Source organism: Alexandromys fortis, unplaced genomic scaffold, assembly GCF_014885135.2.
Source record: "Alexandromys fortis isolate MF-2015 unplaced genomic scaffold, M_Fortis_MF-2015_v1.1 scaffold_36, whole genome shotgun sequence".
NCBI lineage: Eukaryota > Metazoa > Chordata > Mammalia > Rodentia > Cricetidae > Alexandromys > Alexandromys fortis.
The window spans coordinates 10,073,319-10,085,405 of NW_026067915.1; the positions used below are offsets into that span (position 1 = coordinate 10,073,319).

General features: G+C 45.1%; 1 protein-coding gene across 1 annotated transcript in view; it reads left to right on the plus strand.

The window, feature by feature from the left end:
- Window positions 1-1,722: 1,722 nt before the first annotated feature.
- Map4 (microtubule associated protein 4) overlaps window positions 1,723-12,087 on the plus strand; it is a 129,636-nt gene continuing 119,271 nt past the window's right edge. Inside the window, exon 1 of the mRNA XM_050139115.1 lies at window positions 1,723-1,868. The gene's annotated coding sequence lies outside the window, so the exon portion shown is untranslated. The remainder of the gene's footprint in view (window positions 1,869-12,087) is intronic.

A 12,087-nucleotide genomic window follows, 5' to 3' on the forward strand; every position in this document is an offset into this window, starting at 1 on the left:
GCCCACCCCAGAACAGGAGACAACTCACAGAACTAGGATTCCTGGAGTACCCCGCACAGTAAGCAAGCCACTCAGCAGATTGGAGAGTGTCCCTTCCAGGTGAGTCTGATCTAAACCTCATCTAGGCAGCTCGGTTGGTTTCTGCTTCTTTCAGGCAGCTGGTCTGGTCTGAGAGTCTTTTTTGCAGCCAACCTCTGGTCTTCTGGGAGGAACACTGAATTCTGGCAGGGAGGAGCCTAATGAATCTGGTTGGTTTCAGGAACTTCTTGAAGCTATTTTGAGTTGTTAACCTTCCTGCTTAAGGAGCTTCCCTGTAGGATGGAAAGATCCTACAGAGGAAACGGTGGCGCCACAGTGATACATTCAGAAGGCTTCCACACCTTTACACAATTTGTTACCCTGTATTGAGATTTTACAGGAATATGGGTCATCAGTATTTTGCCACTGGCATCCTATTAATAACTATTGAGAGTGATTATTATCTAATTTTCATAAATGAGGAAACTGAGGCTTAGCTTACCCAAGGCTACACAGCTACAAAACACAGCTGTGCTTCCTAAACAAGTCTTTCTGGTAATCTCTATAAGGCTGAATTTACAATCCTAGCACCTGGCTACCTAAGTTAAAGCCCCACTAGCCAAACACTGCCTTGTTGACATTATGTTGTTACTAAAGTCTGTCCTCTCCTTCATAAACAGGGAATGTGGAGGGCTGGAGAGATGGCTAAATTGTTAACGCCAGGCTAACCAAAAATACAAACGGGAATGAGGATATATTTACTAACCATGTAGGATTGTTGTGATTAAGATTGTTGTGATTCTACTACCTGGAAGATGGAGCAAGCACTCAAAGGGATTGGGCATCACTATTTTTTCTGGACCAGTACTATCCTGAGATAATATAAAGTAAATCAAACACAGTGAGACCCTGTCTCAAAAAAAGGAGAGGGAGGAGGTAATTTAGCTGGATGTGGGGGCTCTTGGGAATTTAGAAGGCTGAGGCAGAAGGACTGCCCTCACTTTGAGACAGGTGGATGATACAAAGTGAATTTCAGGCCAGCTTGTGCTATGGTGTGAGACTGTCTCAAAAAAACAAAACAAAACCAAAAAAGCAAACCAAACCACACAAAGGTGATTCTTAAGTAACTGCATAGAAAAAAAAAAAACTAAAAGAAACATGAAGTTACTTTCAGTTACTAAATAACGCCAGACTATATAATCAGTTTTGCAATCAACAAGGTCTGAACTCAGCTTGGTCCTGTCACCTTTCAAGGCAGGCTCTGTGCAGCAGCTTCGAGTCGCGCCCTCTCGCCGTCAGGGTTCCCTGCGGCACAGGACCCAAGGACCCGCCCCGAGCCCCTCCCAGATTACATCATAGAGCCCACCAGGCAGGGCCCGCGTGGGCCCACCCGCACCCAGGCCGCGTGCGCCGCACACTAGCATCCTCCCTCTTGGGAAAGAAAGCCGTGGACCATCTCAGAACGGCAGAGGCAGCCTGAAGCTCGCCATTCGCTGAGGTATCCGCCGGCGGGAGGCCATAGCCTAGACCTCCGACGCGCGCCCCGCCAACCGCCCGTCGCTCGTACCGCTTCCACGGAGAGGTGGAGGAGCAGGGGCGGGCGTGGATTGGCTCGCGGCGCCTCGGCCAGCCCCTCCGCGGCGCCCATTGGCTGGGACGGCGTCCGCTGGATGTGAGGGACGCCCCGCCTTCATGCCGGCCTTCAAGAGGGCGACGAGGAAGCGGCCACCTCCCTGCGCCCCGCCCCTCCGGCTTGCTCTGTGGCTCCTGCGGCTCCTCCCGGCCGCTCCGGGCTCCTCTCTGCCCTCTCCCGGCTTCCAGCGGCTCCGGCTTGGGCTTGGCGGCGGCGGGTGAGTGCTGGTGAAGACGGGATCCGACGGTCGGCCTCCTCGCTGTCCTCGGAGACGCTGCCTTAAGTTCTCGCGGTGACCGCGGGAGACCCCGCAGGTCCCGCCCGAAGCGGGGAAGGGCGGTGGCTGCCGCCCTGCGGGACGCCGGGGTGGCTGCTACAGGGGACCCGGCGGGGGGCCTGCGGGCGTGACCTTCGGAGTCCCCGCAGTGTCTTCCAAGGGGGATCGGACGGGGCGAGACTGGCCGAGAGATCCTGTTTCGGGGCGTCTGGGGCTGTGAAGCCGAGCGGCTTGCCTCAGCCTGGGCAGGAGCTGCGCCCCGGCGCCGAGGGTCGGCTGCAGCCTGGGGCCTTGGGTGGGGTTCTGGGAGGGGGGGGGTGCACAAGAACGCCGGGACGTTTCTGCAGGCTCCAGGAGGGGCGACAGTGGACGTGGGAACTGAGGGCAGCCTCCGCGTGTCCGCTCTGGGCTTGATGGGTGGGGTTGAGCGGTGGTCCGGAGAATCTTTACTCTTGTGTGCGTGGGCCCCGCGCAGTATGGGGACTGACGCGCTTCCCGAGTCTGGCTTCAGGACTGCAGAGCGGTCACTTTAAGGGTGCAGAGCTCGGAAACTTAGGGAGCAGGACTAGCAGCGCCCGTTGGAAACGTTACTCAGAGCAAGAGATTGTGGTTAACTTAGCACCCGGGACGGGCTCTCTCGGGCTGTTCCAGGCGGAGCTCAGCTTTAGTTGAGATTGCCTCCTGGGCGTGTTGGTAGGCTTTATCTCCAGGATTGTGTAGATTAACTGCGTTTGACTGATTGCCCCACGGGGGTTTGTGTTTTAGGAATCCAGAGCTCGCCCTCTCCCGGGGTGAGGTGGGGAGCGTAGCCTGTACTTCTCAGGGAAGATTAGTGTTACCCAGCTTTCCCCGGAGCCCCCCTTCCCTCCCGCTGGTCCAGTTACAGTACTTCTCCTGAGGGCCCCTGCGGTGGTTCTTGGCCCCGACCGTGATTCCTGCTCTCTGTGAGCGTCTCCCGCCCATTTCCCTACTGCTGCGCTTTTGGCAACTGCCCCTGCTCTTTCCCAGGGATGGTTGTGGCATTGCATCAGGGGATATTTGTGCTTGTAATTTGCTCACTCAGCCCAGGAGGAGGGAGATTAGTGTGGTGCAGAGATGGGGGGCGGGTTGACAAGCGGGAGGGGGGCGGTTGCCGGCCGCTTGGCTGGGTAGGCAGAGCGATGGGTGTGGTGAGGGAAATACAGCTGCTCTGGGCCTATAGGGTAACACTGCCCAGTCATCAGCGCAGAGATTCAAAGACCAACAACAGCAGCAGCTATTTTTATAAATGAATCCTGAATCCAAGTTGAGCGCATGGATTTAGAGTGAACAGTTGTCAGGCCCTAACAGTGACAGGCTGAGTGTTTGGTAGACAACACTACAGTTGCTAAGCATGGCACTCCATCTATCTGTAGAGTACAGCAGGTACTTGCAACTTTGTGACTTTCCCTTTTTCTCCACTCTCTAGAATGGGAGTGTGTTCAGGTGATGGCCTTTTCAATTGATGGCGTGTGATGGCCCAAACCACTTCCTTTCAAAGGTGATATTTTGATCTCAGTCATAATCTCACATTTAGCGTTGATTAAAGCTATTACTTTTTTTTGAGACAGAACCATCTTCCAGATATTTGGGTTCTCTCTTTCAAAAAGGGAATATACTCATGCAAAGCAAACTCAGCAGAGATTGATAAATCAGGTTCCAGTGTGTATTGAAAGTATTGGTGCCTTGTACACAATTAGATTTAATTATCCACTGTCCCAAAATACTTCCATTGTTCCTGGTAGCTTAATCAGTAAAACAATTGATTATAGCATTGGAATGAGGGCAATGAATGTTCTCAGGGATATTTCAATCAAGTTATTGAAGCTTAGTGGAGTTTGTCTTCTTTTCCTATTGTTGTTAACACATGCACTAAAGTTGGAAAGTGCAAAGGTGTGTCTTATTATATTTTATTTTACTTATTTTTAACGTGTGTGTATGTATGTATGTATGTGTGCCACAACATGAGTGTGGTGGAGGTCAAAGGGCAACTTTAGGAATCAGTTTTCTTTATGTGCTTTTGGGGGTTGAACTTGTCCTGAGGCGTAGGAGGAGCAAGTGCTTTTACTCGTTGAGCCATTAGGCCTTCCTATTATTATTATTATTATTAATTTTTTTTGAGTCAGAGACAGGGTCTCTCTATCTTTGGCTGTCCTTGAGCCCACAGAGATACAAGTCCCGCTGTCTCTGGAGACTTGTATTATTTTATAATTTTTATTTTAGATCTATTTAATTTTTTGCATAAGAGCGTTTTGCCTGTTTCTTGGTGCACCACGTGTGTGCATGGTGCCCATGGAAGTTAGGAGGGGGTTGGGTTCCCTTAGGGCTCTACTATGAGCCACTGTGTGATTGCTGTGAATCAAACCTGGGTCCTCTACTAGTGCAACAGTTGGTCTTAACCTCTGAGCTGCTTCTCAAGCTTCCTTTTTTTTTTAGATTTTTTTGAGATAAGGTTTATTCTTTAGTTCAGGGTGGCCTGGGATTTTACCATGTAGTCTGGACTGCCCTCATGGCAATTGCCCATGAACTCATGGCAGTCCTCCTGCCTCAGCCTTCCTTTTTAAATTTTTCAACACAGGGTTTCTTTCTCTGTGTAACAGCCCTGGCAGATTGGCCTCAAATTCAGTGAACCACCTGCTGCTGCCTCCCCATGCTAGAATTAAAAGTGTGTGCTCATCCCACCCCTCCCCCCTTTATTTTTTCTTCAAGATAGGGTTTGTCTGTGTAACCATGGCTGTCCTGGAACTCCCTTGGTAGCCCAGGCTGGCCTCCACCTCTGAGATCCACTGCCTCAGTTTCCTGAGTGCTAGAATTAAAGGCGTGAGCCATAAAGGTATAATGGTATAATGTGCACTGGGTGCACATCAGGCTTTTTTTTTTTTTTTTTTTTTTAAATGAAACATGGTTTCTCTGTGAAACAGTCCAGACTGTTCTGGAACTCCCTTTGTAGACCAGCTGGCCTCGAACTTACTGTCATCTACATCTGTCTGTCTCTCGAGTGCTGGGACTAAAGATGTGTGTCACTACTACCCAGCTGCATCAGTCTTTCAAGTGCTAGGATTGTAGATATATGCCCCCATGGTACCCATCTTGGGGGTGTGTCCCAATTCTCTCCCTTTCCAGGTTTAAAAATAAGTCTATTCCTATGTTTAACAGAGTTCCTGCACTAAAATTTCAGATATACAAATAAGGTTATAGTCTGTATTAAAGTCATTTTCCATTGTTTGCTGACAACCAAAGGAAACACCTGGAAGTTTTTTCGCCGAGACTGGGGTCTTGTGTTGGCCTGGCTGGTCTGCAGCTTCTGGATTCAAGCTATCTTGTTCTTGCCTGGGAAATCACAGTTATATCTCTACTTCTAGCTTTGGGATTTATTTATTTATTTATTTATTTATTTATTTATTTATTTATTTTTTGGTTTTTCGAGACAGGGTTTCTCTGTAGCTTTGGTGCTGGTCCCGGAACTAGCTCTTGTAGACCAGGCTGGCCTCGAACTCCCAGAGATCCACCTGCCTCTGCCTCCCAAGTGCTGGGATTAAGGGCGTGCGCCACCACCGCCCGGTTTAGCTTTGGAATTTCTTACAGCTATATAGCTTAGCTTTAGTTAGAGGTTTGGTTCTTTCTCACCTTATTTCTGAATTTAGTGATTGAATTTTGACTGCAGACTTTTGTAAGTGGCACTTTGAAAATTTGTGGATTATTATTATTATTGAGAATGGGGCTATATATATATATATAGCCCAGACTCACTTTGAACTCATGTAATAGCACACCCGGTTCAAGGGCTGGAACTTATATAGATGGTAGGTGAAAGTTCTGCTGCTCAGCTGCATTCCCAGTCCCCCCACATTTTTTTTTAACATTAAGCATGAGTAGTTGATGTGTAAGTTTTAGTTTTCCATAAAATTCAAGAAAATCAGAAATGACAATTAGATATAACCTTTCCCCATTTTTTTTCTTTTCTGACTCATTACCTCACTATTGACCTAAGCTGGCCCTGTGGTCATCCTGCCTCTCCTTCTCTGATGCTAACATTACAGGCAAATGCCACCAAGCCTGCCTTCACTTTCTTTTACAGTGGCAAAAAGGTATTTGTCTATGGAAACAAGGTTTCCTTATGTGGCCTAGACTGGTCTTGACTGCAGATGCTTCTGTTTCCTTTTTTTTGAGATAGGGTTTCTCCTTGTACCCTTGGCTATCTGTCCTGGAACTCAGCTATTGTGAGTTTTCCTTGACCTGGAGATCTGCCTGCCTCTGCCTCCCAAGTGCTAGGATTAAAGGCATTCCACCACTACCACCAGGCTTCTGTTTCCATTTTCTTTTTCTGGTTTTTTGAGACAGGTTTTCTCTGTAGCTTTGGAGCCTGGCCACCACTGCCCAGCTGTGGGACATTTCTTATTTAATCTTCTTTCACCCGTGTATGTGTATATCTTCTGTGACGTGACAGTGGCGTTTTTTTTTCACCACCGCCCCGCTCTGTTTCCATTTTCTGAGTATTGGAAATGATGGCATGTGTTGCCACTGTGCAAAGAAATGGAGCTTAAAAAAAATCTTTTATTGCTGTGAGGTGGTGGTGCACGCCGTTAGTTCCAGCACTCAGGAGGAAGAAGCAGGCGGATCTCTGTGATTTTGAGGCTAGCCTGGTCTACAAGAGCTAGTTCCAGGACAAGCTCCAAAGCTACAGAGAAACCTTGTTTCGAAAAAACAAAATTAAAAAAATCTTTTTTGAAATTATTTTAGACTTTTTGTTTGTTTGTTTTTTCGAGACAGGGTTTTATTTTAGACTTTTATAGAAGAATTGAAAAAAGGGAGAGGCATGCTGGGCGTGGTGGCTCATCTCTGAGTTTGAGTGCGTCCAGGGCTACAAAGAAAAACCAAAGGGGTGCGGAGAGGAACAGCTGTAGATGATGGCTTAGGATAACTTGGGCTAGGTGAAGACTGTCTCAAGAAAAGATGGCTCAGTGGGTAATGTGCTTTCTGTGCAAGCCCGAGGACCTGAGTTTGAACTTTCAGAACCTTTATAAATATGGGCATAGTGGATGTGTTAGCAGAGGAAGATGGCCAGGTAGTTTGGGTGAGAGGGTGGGAGTGGGTGAGCACCTGTAGTCTCAGGAGTCCTCTGGGCAGATGGGAGGCAGGAACAGAAGTTAAATAGCTAGCCGGTCCTGAAATACATATTTGAGGTGGTTAGGGGTGATGGTGATGATGTGACCCGAGTGTGACGGCTCATACCTTTAATCCCCACAGTTGGGAGGTAGAGATAGATGGATCTGAGTTTGCCCACCAGAGCTACGTAGACCTTGTCTCAAAAAAGAAATGACAACATTAGGTAGTGACTGCTGCTGGCTACCAATTCTAGGTTTACAAATGTGTCCTTTTATTTATCTTTTTTATGACCTTTTATTTTGTGTATATGTGTGAGTGCTTACGTGTTGAAAGATCATGTGGAAGGATGTTGGGTCTTTCCTTCTGGCATGTAGGCTCCTGGAGCTGAAGTGAATTCCCTCAGCCTTTAAGGCCTTTACACACTGACTCGGCTCAACAGCCCCAAATCTATCATTTTGAAAAGCTTTTCCTGATAATTCTTATGTATGTATGTATGTATGTATGTATGTATGTATGTATGTATTTTAGTTTCGGTTTTTCCAGAATAGAGTTTCTCTGTGTATTCCTGACTGACCTGGAACTCACTCTGTAGGATAGGCAGGCTCTCTGCATCTGCCTCCCAAGTGCTAGCATTAAAGATTAAAGGTGTGCAGCATCGTGCCTGCTCTGACAATATTTCCAACTAGCCTCCCTTCAGTTTTTTCTTAGTGGTTCTGATTTTTCCATCTGCAGTTGTTTTTAATTCTGTGCAGCTCTGGTATTCATTTTATAGTGACACTTATTTTGTCCCACTTAACAGTTCTTTTTTCAGCTGGTTGGTGATGATGCAAACCTTTAATCCCGGCACTTGGGAGGCAGAGGCAGGGGAGTCTCTGTGAGTTCCAGGCCAGCCTGACCTACAGAGTGAGTTCCAGGACAACTATGGTTACACAGTGAAACCATGTCTCGAAAAACAAACAAAAAGTTCTTTTTTTTCCTATACCAAACAGCCACCCTCTACCTTTCTTCAAATGTGATTTCTAAACCGTTCACTAGTTTTTTAGCTATGGTTTGATCTAGATGCTTTGTTAATCACTGGAAATGCCATATTATGGGGTATGTAGTCCCAGGCACTGGAGGCTGAGGTGGGAGAATTGTTTGAGCTCAGTATTTGAAGGCCAGCTTGGTTATATAAAACTCCAACTCAAAAAAAAAAAAAAAAAGTACGTAGGATCCTTCCCTGCCCTCTGAGAATTAAACTACACTGTCCCTTTCCATCCATCAGTGCTACTTTAGAATCAATTCAGACTTGTTCTTTTTTTTTTTTGAGACAGGATTTCTCAGTAGCTTTGAAGCCTGTCTTGGAACTCACTTTGTAGACCAGGCTGGCCTAGAACTCACAAAGATCCGCTTATCACTGCCTCTCGAGTGCTGGGATTAAAGATGTGCACTACCACCACCTGACTTGTTTGTTCTTTAATGTGTGCTGGGGATTGAGCCTGGGACCTTGGGCATTATGAGTAAGCATTCTATTATTGAACTATATCCTCACCCTGCAAGTTTTCTTTTTCTTGCTATGTTCTTTTCCTTTGTTGTTAGATTTATTATTATTTACTATGTTAAATTATTCTTATTATGTATTGCCTGAATGTGTGTCTGTGGGTTCTTGGTGCCTATGGAGGTCGTTGGTTCCCCTGAGATCAGACTTACAGGTAGTTCTGAGCTGCGATGTGGGTGCTGGGAATCAAACCCAGGTCTTCTGCAAGACCAAGAAGTGTTCTTAATTGCTGAGTCAACTCTTGACTTTCTCACTACTTTTCACTGGTAGTTTATTCTTCTCCATTTTTTTCTTTTTTTTTAAAAGATTTATTTATTTATTATGTATACAACATTCTGCCTCGATGTATGCCCGCACGCCAGAGGAGAGCGCCAGATCTCAGTATAGATGGTTGTAAGCCACCATGTGGTTGCTGGGAATTGAACTCAGGACTTCTGGAAGAGCAGCCAGTGCTCTTAACCTCTGAGCCATCTCTCCAGCCCTCCATTTTTTTTCTTAAGAAATTTTGTGAAGTCACATCTTTGTCCTTTTGTTGTTTTTTGTTTTCTATTTGTGTTGTTGGTTTGTTTTTAATTCTGTCTACCCCACTGAAACATTCTATTTATATAGATGTTTTACATCCTTAGAGAATGAATCCCAAGACAAGATGTTGCTTACTAGAGTACTTGACTAGTATACAGGCTTACATTCTTAGTACCCAATAAATCTGGCATGATGGGACACATCTGTAATCTTAGCAAGAGGATCACAAGTTCACAATCATCATAAGCTACATGGTACATTCCAGGCCAACCTGGGCTATATAAAACCTGTTCTCTATTTTTTAAAAAAGGAGTTAGAGAGACATCTCAATGGATAGACGCTTTTTTTTTTTTTTTTTTTTTTTGGAAATGACCCAGATTTTGTTCTCAGCACCAAAATGGCTGCTTACACCCATCTGTATGTCTGTATGTAACTCTAGTTCTAGGGGACCTGATACCCTCTTGTGGGCACTAGGCACACAAGTCATAAATATAGGCAAAGCACTCAAAGACATAAAAGGATATAAATCTTAAGCAAATGAAAAAGGGGCCTGTGAAGTAGCTCAGGTAGTAAAAGGCACTTGATTTGATCCCTGATCCTATGTGGTGGAAGGGGAACACTGACTCCTGAAAATTGTGTTCTGACCTCCATACTTGAGTATGCATACACAGAGAATAAATCTAATCTGGAAAAGGGAAGAAAAGTGCCAGTATTTATCCTCCTTTGTGCTTTATATTGCGTCTTCACGGTGCATGATGATGATGCCAGCTGTGGTTGTCAGAGTGGTGGAACTAAACTGAGATAGGACACATTTTGTCATTTTCCTAGGTCTTGGGGCTAATCATTCCATATTTGTTTAACTTGTTTGTGAAGTTTGCAGAAATTTCCCTTTCTGTGATTGCCAATTACCTTAAATTTCTCAGTGACATTCTGCTTAAACATGAGAAAAATCAATGATGAGAATGAACCATTGTGCTTCATACCTGTCGTTCCTGCACTGGAGATGCCAGGGTTCTGGAGAAGATGGGTGCAAGTTTAAGTTATCTCATGGGTTCTGGGCCAGCTTCAGCTCCAGAGTAAGACCCAGCGTTAAAAGAAAACCAAAAACATAAAAATGCACCTCCCCCAACAAAAACAGAAAATAATGTCAGGTGTGGTATGGTACACTTTTAATCCCAGCATTAGGGAAACAGTGGTAGGCAGATCTCTATTAGTTTCTGGTTCTCCTTAGGGAGTTCCAGGCCAGTCTGGACTATGCAGTAAGACTCAATCTCAAAAGAAAAGAAAAACTGACTATGATTTGGATCATGGCCTTATAAGGACCTGGCCTTTGCCTCCTTTTTCAGCATTGCTGATGTTCTTGATACTGGATAAAGATGTTCTTGATAAAGGATAAAGAGGACTAACAGTGTAAGGTGTGTTTGTGTGTGTCTGTGTGTCTGTCTGTCTGTATTGAGAGGGCTGGAGGTAGGAGAGAGAGGGAACATGTGCACATAGAACATACGCATGTGGTGGAGTGTTGGTTTTCTCTGTTGTGGGTTCTGAGGATTGAACTCGGTTGTCAGGCTTACGTGACACATTTACCTGTTGAGCTGTACTGGTCCTTACTGTTTGTGTTTAAATTTTTTTTATTTATGTTTTTATTTTTTGGTTTTTCAAGATAGGGTTTCTCTGTAGCTTTGGAGCCTGTCGGTGAAACTAGCTCTTGTAGTCCAGGTTGGCCTTGAACTCACAAATTTTTTACACATTCCATTATGTAGATATTCTTTGTTATGTTTATTTAATTCATTGATAAATAGACATATGGATTGTTTCTCTTTTATTTTAAATTGCTTTGCTAGGCCATGGTAGTACACACCTCTCATCCCAGTTCTTGGGAAGCAGAGGCAGGCGAATTTGAGTTCAAGGCCAGCCTGGTCTATAGAAAAAGTTCCAAGTATGGTCTTGCTATGAAGCCCAGTCTTTAATTTGATATCCTGCTATGTTAGCCTCATGAATAACTGGGATTACAGGTGTGAACAGCTTTGCTTGACTTTGTTTTTGGTCATATGGTCACTATATTTAACCTTTGGAGAAACTACCAAACTTTATACATGGCCATTTGTATTCCTAATGCAGTGTATAAGGGTTCCAGTTCCAAGTTTAAGGTCAATCTTGTTATATGTATTTGGTTGTGAGCCACCATGTGGTTGCTGGGAATTGAACTCAGGACCTTTGATAGAGCAGGCAATGCTCTTAACCTCTGAGCCATCTCTCCAGCCCCATCAATCTTGTTATATGTATTTGTATTTCTGATCTTGATTAAGGTATTGTGATTGTGTAGTTCATTTAAGAATGTAATGTATAATTAGGAAATACAGGTTGTTAATGGATAATAGTCAAGCTTGTAGTCATGTTAGTTAGTTTTCTAGATGTGCATAGATATGTCTCAGATAGGCATTCTTCATATCTTTCAAAGACTACAGAGTATGGCATTTAATGTTTTAATAACTTCGGGTTTTTCATGACAATGAGACACGTCTGCTCCTGGCAGCACCAATCTACTTCAAGAGGAGGATGGACATCGAAGAGGCTCCTTATGGAGTTTGATAGCCATTTGGGCAAGAAACTGCTCTTGCCTGGACTGATGCATAAACTGGACACAGAGAACCCTCAGAGAGAGGACTGCTGAACTTGCCTAAAGGTGAGATGGTCTTTTGGGGTTCCTGTTTCATGAAAGAGTCTGTGAGACATTCTGCAGGATACAAAAGAAAGTGACTGAACTGTCTTTGAAATTTCCTGCTCCATGGAAATGTCTGCTGGATACTATGGGCCTGTAGGCTGAAGATGGATGCCCCAACAGTACAAAAGAACTTTGGGTGGGCCTGGAGGGATGGCTCAGCCGTTAAAGGCTAGTCTCACAACCAAAAATATAAGAGTTCGGTTCCCAGCACCCACGGCTGTCCCTCCAGGAACTAAAATTAAAAACATATATAT